We start from the raw sequence: 12,224 nt of genomic DNA, 5'->3' as shown, positions 1-12,224 counted from the left end.
CATCGCTGCCTGGGTCGCAGCTGCATTGAAATACATCCTGCCTCTAGTATTGCTGCCTGGGTCGCAGCTGTATTGGAATGCATCCTGCATCTAGCATTGCTGCATGGGTCGCAGCTGAATGGGAATAAATCCTGCCCCTAGCATTGCTACCTGGGTCGCAGCTGCATGGGAATACATCCTGCCTCTAGTATTGCTGCCTGGGAGGCAGCTGCATGGGAATACATCCTGCCTCTATCATTGCTGCCTGGGTTGAAGCTGCATGGGAATACATCCTGCCCCTAGCATTGCTGCCTGGATCGCAGCTGCAAGGGAATACATCCTGCCTTTAGCATTGCTGCCTGGGTTGAAGCTGCATGGGAATACATCCTGCCTCTAGAATTGCTACCTGGGTCGCAGCTGCATGGGAATACATCCCGCCTCTAGCATTTCTGCCTGGGTCACAGCTGCATGGGAATACATCCCATCTCTAGCATCGCTGCCTGGGTCACAGCTGCATGGAAATGTCTCCTGCCTCTAGCATTGTTGGCTTGGTCGCAGCTGTATGGAAATACATCCAGCCTGTGTTATGCATCAGCCATGGAAGTTATGGTATCGGTGGAGATACACCTAGCATGGATGCCTTTAATATCTAGTTAATGGTCTAGCCTTCTACCAAGATGGCGTCCGGAACGTATATACGCATCACGCACAGTAACAACGGTGCGTTGTATCATCGTTGATCTCTAACTTTGTTCATTGCCCCTTGCTCGTTGTTATTCTGTTTCGCAGAAAGACCTTACCCCCTCCTTCTTGCCTTGGTCTTTTTCTACCCTTCTGCTTTCACTCGCGGTGTATTCCTCTCAGGTGTATACTCAGCAGCGGTTTATACTGGTAAGTTCACGGGAGTTTCTTTTCTCTTTCTCTTCGGTTTTCTGTCCCTATACTTGTATTTAACTATCTTTTTATTCTGCCTATCTATTACCTATTTTGTATATATCTTCTTGTTCTGCTTCTTTCTCACCTTTCCGAGACTCTGTCTACTTCCAGTCCCTTCGCCGCTGCACCCTCTCTCCCGCTGCACCCTCACTCCGCTGCAATCATACTTCTGTGCCGAAGCTCCTGTTACCGCAGTTTCCCACGGAGCCGCTGGTCCTACGCATCTCCTGCCTTCTGCGGTGCCTTCTGGATCGCAGTACTCTCCGAACGTTGCCTGTTTCCTACGGTGCCTTCTGGATCGCAGTACTCTCCGAACGTTGCCTGATTTCCTGCGGTGCCTGCTGGAACTTGTAGTTTCTACAAACTACAGATCGGTTCTTGTCCTTGATTTGTGTAAAAGACTTCAGAATATTTACAACCTCTAAAGATCCTTTGTTCATCATAGCGGAAGTCACAATTGGTGGATCAGATACTCCTTTCCGACAGTAGAGAAGATCTGCTACACAGGGTTTTTTGCCTATCGGCTTTTTCCCTGGAGTTTTGGGACTGGCTCCTGGGAGATCACCGGATTTGGTTCCCATCCGGTCAAGGTGGCCTCCGAGGAGCCACGTCCTTATTTACGTCAAAAGAAGACCAAGAAGAAGACGGTATCAAAGAAGTATCGAAGAAGACAGGATTGGTCGTCTTCTACGGGCTCCCCTGGAGATTCAGGTGAGGAGGAGTTGGGCATAGAGAAAGGGGAAGTTGTTAGTTTTGACAGCCTGCCTCTAGCATTGCTGCCTGGGTCGCAGCTGTATGGGAATACATCCTGCCTCTAGCATTGCTGCCTGGGTCGCAGCTGCATTGAAATACATCCTGCCTCTAGTATTGCTGCCTGGGTCGCAGCTGCATGGGAATACATCCTGCCTCTAGCATTGCTGCCTGGGTCGCAGCTGTATGGGAATACATCCTGCCTCTAGAATTGCTGCCTGGGTCACAGCTGCATTGAAATACATCCTGCCTCTAGTATTGCTACCTGGGTCGCAGCTGCATGGAAATACATCCCACCTCTAGCATTGCTGCCTGGGTCACAGCTCTATGGAAATACATCCCACCTCTAGCCTTGCTATCTGGGTCGCAGCTGCATGGAAATACATCCCGCCTCTAGCATTGCTGCTTGGGTCTCAGCTGCATGGGAATACATCCCGCCTCTGGCATTGCTGCCTGGGTCGCAGCAGCATGGAAATACAGCCTGCCTCTACCATTGCTTCCTGGGTCGCAGCTGTATGGGAATACATCCTGCCTCTAGCATTGCTGCCTGGGTCTCAGCTGCATTGAAATACATCCTGCCTCTAGTATTGCTGCCTGGGTCGCAGCTGCATGGAAATACATCCCGCCTCTAGCATTGCTATCTGGGTCGCAGCTGCATGGAAATACATCCCGCCTCTAGCATTGCTGCCTGGGTCACAGCAGCATGGGAATACATCCTGCCTCTAGCATTGCTGTATGGGTCACACTGCATGGGAATGAATCCTGCCCCTAGCATTGCTGCCTGGGTCGCAGCTGCATGGGAATACATCCCGTCTCTAGCATTGCTGCCCGGGTAGCAGCTGCATGGGAATACATCCTGCCTCTAGCATTGCTGTATGGGTCACACTGCATGGGAATGAATCCTGCCCCTAGCATTGCTGCCTGGGTCGCAGCTGCATGGGAATACATCCCGTCTCTAGCATTGCTGCCCGGGTAGCAGCTGCATGGGAATACATCCTGCCTCTAGTATTGCTGCCTGGGAGGCAGCTGCAGGAGAATACATCCTGCTCTAGCATTGCTGCCTGGGTTGAAGCTGCATGTGAATACATCCTGCCTCTAGCATTGCTGCCTGCATCTCAGCTGCATGGGAATACATCCTGCCTCTAGCATTGCTACCTGGGTCGCAGTTACAAGGGAATACATCCCGCCTCTAGCATTGCTGCCTGGGTCACAGCTGCATGGGAATACATCCCGCGGGAATACATCCCGCCTCTAGCATTGCTATCTGGGTCACAGCTGCATGGGAATACATCCTGCCTCTAGCATTGCTGCCTGGGTAACAGCTGCATGGGAATACATCCTGCCTCTAGCATTGTTGCCTGGGTCGCAGCTACATGGAAATACATCCTGCCTCTAGCATTGCTGCAAGGGTCGCAGCTGCATGGGAATACATCCTGCCTCTAGCATTGCTGCCCGGGTCGCAGCTGTATGGGAATACATCCTGCCTCTAGTATTGCTGCCTGGGTCTCAGCTGCATTGAAATACATCCTGCCTCTAGTATTGCTGCCTGGGTCGCAGCTGCATGGAAATACATCCCGCCTCTAGCATTGCTATCTGGGTCGCAGCTGCATGGAAATACATCCCGCCTCTAGCATTGCTGCCTGGGTCGCAGCTGCATGGAAATACATCCTGCCTCTGGCATTGCTGCCCGGGTCGCAGCTGCATGGGAATACATCCCGTGGGAATACATCCTGCCTCTAGCATTGCTATCTGCGTCACAGCTGCATGGGAATACATCCTGCCTCTAGCATTGCTGCCTGGGTCGCAGCTGCATGGGAATACATCCTGCCTCTAGCATTGCTATCTGGGTCACAGCTGCATGGGAATACATCCTGCCTCTAGCATTGCTGCCTGGGTAACAGCTGCATGGGAATACATCCTGCCTCTAGCATTGCTGCCTGGGTCGCATCTGCATGGAAATACATCCTGCCTCTAGCATTGCTGCCTGGGTCGCAGCTGCATGGAAATACATCCTGCCTCTAGCATCGCTGCCTGGGTCACAGCTACATGGGAATACATCCTGCCTCTAGCATTGCTGCCTGGGTCGCAGCTGCATGGAAATACATCCTGCCTCTAGCATCGCTGCCTGGGTCGCAGCTACATGGGAATACATCCTGCCTCTAGCATCGCAGCCTGGGTCGCAGCTCTATGGGAATGCATCCTGCATCTAGCATTGCTGCATGGGTCGCAATTGAATGGGAATAAATCCAGCCCCTAGCATTGCTACCTGGGTCGCAGCTGCATGGGAATACATCCTGCCTCTAGTATTGCTGCCTGGGAGGCAGCTGCATGGGAATACATCCTGCCTCTATCATTGCTGCCTGGGTTGAAGCTGCATGGGAATACATCCTGCCCCTAGCATTGCTGCCTGGATCGTAGCTGCAAGGGAATACATCCTGCCTTTAGCATTGCTGCCTGGGTTGAAGCTGCATGGGAATACATCCTGCCTCTAGCATTGCTACCTGGGTCGCAGCTGCATGGGAATACATCCCGCCTCTAGCATTTCTGCCTGGGTCACAGCTGCATGGGAATACATCCCGTCTCTAGCATCGCTGCCTGGGTCACAGCTGCATGGAAATGTCTCCTGCCTCTAGCATTGTTGGCTTGGTCGCAGCTGTATGGAAATACATCCAGCCTGTGTTATGCACCAGCCATGGAAGTTATGGTATCGGTGGAGATACACCTAGCATGGATGCCTTTAATATCTAGTTAACGGTCTAGCCTTCTACCAAGATGGCGTCCGGAACGTATATACGCATCACGCACAGTAACAACGGTGCGTTGTATCATCGTTGATCTCTAACTTTGTTCATTGCCCCTTGCTCGTTGTTATTCTGTTTCGCAGAAAGACCTTACCCCCTCCTTCTTGCCTTGGTCTTTTTCTACCCTTCTGCTTTCACTCGCGGTGTATTCCTCTCAGGTGTATACTCAGCAGCGGTTTATACTGGTAAGTTCACGGGAGTTTCTTTTCTCTTTCTCTTCGGTTTTCTGTCCCTATACTTGTATTTAACTATCTTTTTATTCTGCCTATCTATTACCTATTTTGTATATATCTTCTTGTTCTGCTTCTTTCTCACCTTTCCGAGACTCTGTCTACTTCCAGTCCCTCTTCCGCTGCACCCTCTCTCCCGCTGCACCCTCTCTCCGCGCAATCATACTTCTGTGCCGAAGCTCCTGTTACCGCAGTTTCCCACGGAGCCGCTGGTCCTACGCATCTCCTGCCTTCTGCGGTGCCTTCTGGATCGCAGTACTCTCCGAACATTGCCTGTTTCCTACGGTGCCTTCTGGATCGCAGTACTCTCCGAACGTTGCCTGATTTCCTGCGGTGCCTGCTGGAACTTGTAGTTTCTACAAACTACAGATCGGTTCTTGTCCTTGATTTGTGTAAAAGACTTCAGAATATTTACAACCTCTAAAGATCCTTTGTTCATCATAGCGGAAGTCACAATTGGTGGTTCAGATACTCCTTTCCGACAGTAGAGAAGATCTGCTACACAGGGTTTTTTGCCTATCAGCTTTTTCCCTGGAGTTTTGGGACTGGCTCCTGGGAGATCACCGGATTTGGTTCCCATCCGGTCAAGGTGGCCTCCGAGGAGCCACGTCCTTATTTACGTCAAAAGAAGACCAAGAAGAAGACGGTATCAAAGAAGTATCGAAGAAGACAGGATTGGTCGTCTTCTACGGGCTCCCCTGGAGATTCAGGTGAGGAGGAGTTGGGCATAGAGAAAGGGGAAGTTGTTAGTTTTGACAGCCTGCCTCTAGCATTGCTGCCTGGGTCGCAGCTGTATGGGAATACATCCTGCCTCTAGCATTGCTGCCTGGGTCGCAGCTGCATTCAAATACATCCTGCCTCTAGTATTGCTGCCTGGGTTGCAGCTGCATGGGAATACATCCTGCCTCTAGCATTGCTGCCTGGGTCGCAGCTGTATGGGAATACATCCTGCCTCTAGAATTGCTGCCTGGGTCACAGCTGCATTGAAATACACCCTGCCTCTAGTATTGCTACCTGGGTCGCAGCTGCATGGAAATACATCCCACCTCTAGCATTGCTGCCTGGGTCACAGCTCTATGGAAATACATCCCACCTCTAGCCTTGCTATCTGGGTCGCAGCTGCATGGAAATACATCCCGCCTCTGGCATTGCTGCTTGGGTCTCAGCTGCATGGGAATACATCCCGCCTCTGGCATTGCTGCCTGGGTCGCAGCAGCATGGAAATACAGCCTGCCTCTAGCATTGCTGCCTGGGTCGCAGCTGTATGGGAATACATCCTGCCTCTAGCATTGCTGCCTGGGTCTCAGCTGCATTGAAATACATCCTGCCTCTAGTATTGCTGCCTGGGTCGCAGCTGCATGGAAATACATCCCGCCTCTAGCATTGCTATCTGGGTCGCAGCTGCATGGAAATACATCCCGCCTCTAGCATTGCTGCCTGGGTCGCAGCAGCATGGGAATACATCCTGCCTCTAGCATTGCTGTATGGGTCACACTGCATGGGAATGAATCCTGCCCCTAGCATTGCTGCCTGGGTCGCAGCTGCATGGGAATACATCCCGTCTCTAGCATTGCTGCCCGGGTAGCAACTGCATGGGAATACATCCTGCCTCTAGCATTGCTGTATGGGTCACACTGCATGGGAATGAATCCTGCCCCTAGCATTGCTGCCTGGGTCGCAGCTGCATGGGAATACATCCCGTCTCTAGCATTGCTGCCCGGGTAGCAGCTGCATGGGAATACATCCTGCCTCTAGTATTGCTGCCTGGGAGGCAGCTGCAGGAGAATACATCCTGCTCTAGCATTGCTGCCTGGGTTGAAGCTGCATGTGAATACATCCTGCCTCTAGAATTGCTGCCTGCATCTCAGCTGCATGGGAATACATCCTGCCTTTAGCATTGCTGCCTGGGTTGAAGCTGCATGGGAATACATCCTGCCTCTAGCATTGCTACCTGGGTCGCAGTTACAAGGGAATACATCCCGCCTCTAGCATTGCTGCCTGGGTCACAGCTGCATGGGAATACATCCCGCGGGAATACATCCCGCCTCTAGCATTGCTATCTGGGTCACAGCTGCATGGGAATACATCCTGCCTCTAGCATTGCTGCCTGGGTAACAGCTGCATGGGAATACATCCTGCCTCTAGCATTGTTGCCTGGGTCGCAGCTACATGGAAATACATCCTGCCTCTAGCATTGCTGCAAGGGTCGCAGCTGCATGGGAATACATCCTGCCTCTAGCATTGCTGCCCGGGTCGCAGCTGTATGGGAATACATCCTGCCTCTAGCATTGCTGCCTGGGTCTCAGCTGCATTGAAATACATCCTGCCTCTAGTATTGCTGCCTGGGTCGCAGCTGCATGGAAATACATCCCGCCTCTAGCATTGCTATCTGGGTCGCAGCTGCATGGAAATACAACCCGCCTCTAGCATTGCTAACTGGGTCGCAGCTGCATGGAAATACATCCTGCCTCTGGCATTGCTGCCCGGGTCGCAGCTGCATGGGAATACATCCCGTGGGAATACATCCTGCCTCTAGCATTGCTATCTGCGTCACAGCTGCATGGGAATACATCCTGCCTCTAGCATTGCTGCCTGGGTTGCAGCTGCATGGGAATACATCCTGCCTCTAGCATTGCTATCTGGGTCACAGCTGCATGGGAATACATCCTGCCTCTAGCATTGCTGCCTGGGTAACAGCTGCATGGGAATACATCCTGCCTCTAGCATTGCTGCCTGGGTCACATCTGCATGGAAATACATCCTGCCTCTAGCATTGCTGCCTGGGTCGCAGCTGCATGGAAATACATCCTGCCTCTAGCATCGCTGCCTGGGTCACAGCTACATGGGAATACATCCTGCCTCTAACATCGCAGCCTGGGTCGCAGCTGCATGGGAATACATCCTGCCTCTAGCATCGCTGCCTGGGTTGCAGCTGCATTGAAATATATCCTGCCTCTAGTATTGCTACCTGGGTCGCAGCTGTATGGGAATACATCCTGCATCTAGCATTGCTGCATGGGTCGCAGCTGCATGGGAATAAATCCTGCCCCTAGCATTGCTACCTGGGTCGCAGCTGCATGGTAATACATCCTGCCTCTAGTATTGCTGCCTGGGAGGCAGCTGCATGGGAATACATCCTGCCTCTATCATTGCTGTCTGGGTTGAAGCTGCATGGGAATACATCCTGCCCCTAGCATTGCTGCCTGGATCGCAGCTGCAAGGGAATACATCCTGCCTTTAGCATTGCTGCCTGGGTTGAAGCTGCATGGGAATGCATCCTGCCTCTAGCATTGCTACCTGGGTCGCAGCTGCATGGGAATACATCCCGTGGGAATACATCCTGCCTCCTGCATTGCTATCTGGGTCACAGCTGCATGGGAATACATCCTGCCTCTAGCATTGCTGCCTGGGTCACAGCTGCATGGGAACACATCCTGCCTCTAGCATTGCTGCCTGGGTCGCAGCTGCATGGAAATACATCCTGCCTCTAGCATTGCTGCCTGGGTCACAGCTGCATGGAAATACATCCTGCCTCTAGCATCTCTGCCTGGGTCACAGCTGCATTGGAATACATCCTGCCTCTAGCATCGCTGCCTGGGTCGCAGCTGCATGGGAATACATCCTGCCTCTAGCATCGCTGCCTGGGTTGCAGCTACATGGGAATACATCCTGCCTATAGCATCGCTGCCTGGGTCGCAGCAGCATGGGAATACATCCTGCCTCTAGCATTGCTGCCTGGGTCGCAGCTTTATGGGAATACATCCTGCCTCTAGCATTGTTGCCTGGGTCGCAGCTGCATTGAAATACATCCTGCCTCTAGTATTGCTGCCTGGGTCGCAGCTGTATGGAAATACATCCCGTCTCTAGCATTGCTGCCCGGGTAGCAGCTGCATGGGAATACATCCTGCCTCTAGCATTGCTGCATGGGTCACACTGCATGGGAATGAATCCTGCCCCTAGCATTGCTGCCTGGGTCGCAGCTGCATGGGAATACATCCTGCCTCTAGTATTGCTGCCTGGGAGGCAGCTGCAGGGGAATACATCCTGCTCTAGCATTGCTGCATGGGTTGAAGCTGCATGTGAATACATCCTGCCTCTAGCATTGCTGCCTGCATCTCAGCTGCATGGGAATACATCCTGCCTTTAGCATTGCTGCCTGGGTTGAAGCTGCATGGGAATACATCCTGCCTCTAGCATTGCTACCTGGGTCGCAGCTACATGGGAATACATCCCGCCTCTAGCATTGCTGCCTGGGTCACAGCTGCATGGGAATACATCCCGCCTCTAGCATCGCTGCCTGGGTCGCAACTGCATGGAAATACATCCAGCCTGCCTCTAGCATTGCTGCCTGGGTCGCAGCTGCATTACAATACATCCTGCCTCTAGCATTGCTGCCTGGGTCGCAGCTGCATTGAAATACATCCTGCCTCTAGTATTGCTGCTTGGGTAGCAGCTGCATGGGAATACATCCTGCCTCTAGCATTGCTGCCTGGATCACAGCTGCATGGAAATACATCCTGCCTCTAGCATTGCTGCCTGGGTCGCAGCTGCATGGGAATACATCCTGCCTCTAGCATTGCTGCCCGGGTCGCAGCTGTATGGGAATACATCCTGCCTCTAGCATTGCTGCCTGGGTCCCAGCTGCATTGAAATACATCCTGCCTCTAGTATTGCTGCCTGGGTCGCAGCTGCATGGAAATACATCCAGCCTCTAGCATTGCTGCCTGGGTCTCAGCTCTATGGAAATATATCCCGCCTCTAGCATTGCTATCTGGGTCGCAGCTGCATGGAAATACATCCCGCCTCTAGCATTGCTGCCTGGGTCACAGCTGCATGGGAATACATCCCGCCTCTGGCATTGCTGCCTGGGTCGCAGCTGCATGGAAATACATCCTGCCTCTGGCATTGCTGCCCGGGTCGCAGCTGCATGGGAATACATCCCGTGGGAATACATCCCGCCTCTAGCATTGCTATCTGGGTCACAGCTGCATGGGATTACATCCTGCCTCTAGCATTGCTGCCTGGGTAACAGCTGCATGGGAATACATCCTGCCTCTAGCATTGTTGCCTGGGTCGCAGCTACATGGAAATACATCCTGCCTCTAGCATTGCTGCCTGGGTCGCAGCTGTATGGGAATACATCCTGCCTCTAGCATTGCTGCCCGGGTCGCAGCTATATGGGAATACATCCTGCCTCTAGCATTGCTGCCTGGGTCTCAGCTGCATTGAAATACATCCTGCCTCTAGTATTGCTGCCTGGGTCGCAGCTGCATGGAAATACATCCCGCCTCTAGCATTGCTATCTGGGTCGCAGCTGCATGGAAATACATCCCGCCTCTAGCATTGCTGCCTGGGTCGCAGCTGCATGGGAATACATCCCGCCTCTGGCATTGCTGCCTGGGTCGCAGCTGCATGGAAATACATCCTGCCTCTGGCATTGCTGCCCAGGTCGCAGCTGCATGGGAATACATCCCGTGGGAATACATCCTGCCTCTAGCATTGCTATCTGGGTCACAGCTGCATGGGAATACATCCTGCCTCTAGCATTGCTGCCTGGGTAACAGCTGCATGGGAATACATCCTGCCTCTAGCATTGCTGCCTGGGTCGCCTCTGCATGGAAATACATCCTGCCTCTAGCATTGCTGCCTGGGTCGCAGCTGCATGGAAATACATCCTGCCTCTAGCATCGCTGCCTGGGTCACAGCTACATGGGAATACATCCTGCCTCTAGCATCGCAGCCTGGGTCGCAGCTGCATGGGAATACATCCTGCCTCTAGCATCGCTGCCTGGGTCGCAGCTGCATTGAAATACATCCTGCCTCTAGTATTGCTGCCTGGGTCGCAGCTGTATTGGAATGCATCCTGCATCTAGCATTGCTGCATGGGTCGCAGCTGAATGGGAATAAATCCTTCCCCTAGCATTGCTACCTGGGTCGCAGCTGCATGGGAATACATCCTGCCTCTAGTATTGCTGCCTGGGAGGCAGCTGCATGGGAATACATCCTGCCCCTAGCATTGCTGCCTGGATCGCAGCTGCAAGGGAATACATCCTGCCTTTAGCATTGCTGCCTGGGTTGAAGCTGCATGGGAATACATCCTGCCTCTAGAATTGCTACCTGGGTCGCAGCTGCATGGGAATACATCCCGCCTCTAGCATTTCTGCCTGGGTCACAGCTGCATGGGAATACATCCCATCTCTAGCATCGCTGCCTGGGTCACAGCTGCATGGAAATGTCTCCTGCCTCTAGCATTGTTGGCTTGGTCGCAGCTGTATGGAAATACATCCAGCCTGTGTTATGCACCAGCCATGGAAGTTATGGTATCGGTGGAGATACACCTAGCATGGATGCCTTTAATATCTAGTTAACGGTCTAGCCTTCTACCAAGATGGCGTCCGGAACGTATATACGCATCACGCACAGTAACAACGGTGCGTTGTATCATCGTTGATCTCTAACTTTGTTCATTGCCCCTTGCTCGTTGTTATTCTGTTTCGCAGAAAGACCTTACCCCCTCCTTCTTGCCTTGGTCTTTTTCTACCCTTCTGCTTTCACTCGCGGTGTATTCCTCTCAGGTGTATACTCAGCAGCGGTTTATACTGGTAAATTCACGGGAGGTTCTTTTCTCTTTCTCTTCGGTTTTCTGTCCCTATACTTGTATTTAACTATCTTTTTATTCTGCCTATCTATTACCTATTTTGTATATATCTTCTTGTTCTGCTTCTTTCTCACCTTTCCGAGACTCTGTCTACTTCCAGTCCCTTCGCCGCTGCACCCTCTCTCCCGCTGCACCCTCTCTCCGCTGCAATCATACTTCTGTGCCGAAGCTCCTGTTACCGCAGTTTCCCACGGAGCCGCTGGTCCTACGCATCTCCTGCCTTCTGCGGTGCCTTCTGGATCGCAGTACTCTCCGAACGTTGCCTGTTTCCTACGGTGCCTTCTGGATCGCAGTACTCTCCGAACGTTGCCTGATTTCCTGCGGTGCCTGCTGGAACTTGTAGTTTCTACAAACTACAGATCGGTTCTTGTCCTTGATTTGTGTAAAAGACTTCAGAATATTTACAACCTCTAAAGATCCTTTGTTCATCATAGCGGAAGTCACAATTGGTGGATCAGATACTCCTTTCCGACAGTAGAGAAGATCTGCTACACAGGGTTTTTTGCCTATCGGCTTTTTCCCTGGAGTTTTGGGACTGGCTCCTGGGAGATCACCGGATTTGGTTCCCATCCGGTCAAGGTGGCCTCCGAGGAGCCACGTCCTTATTTACGTCAAAAGAAGACCAAGAAGAAGACGGTATCAAAGAAGTATCGAAGAAGACAGGATTGGTCGTCTTCTACGGGCTCCCCTGGAGATTCAGGTGAGGAGGAGTTGGGCATAGAGAAAGGGGAAGTTGTTAGTTTTGACAGCCTGCCTCTAGCATTGCTGCCTGGGTCGCAGCTGTATGGGAATACATCCTGCCTCTAGCATTGCTGCCTGGGTCGCAGCTGCATTGAAATACATCCTGCCTCTAGTATTGCTGCCTGGGTC

Source organism: Ambystoma mexicanum, chromosome 13 (assembly GCF_040938575.1).
Source record: "Ambystoma mexicanum isolate Mex_15411 chromosome 13, UKY_AmexF1_1, whole genome shotgun sequence".
Classification (NCBI taxonomy): domain Eukaryota; kingdom Metazoa; phylum Chordata; class Amphibia; order Caudata; family Ambystomatidae; genus Ambystoma; species Ambystoma mexicanum.
The sequence above is the reverse complement of the archived record's forward strand: the minus strand, read 5'-3'. Positions refer to the sequence as shown.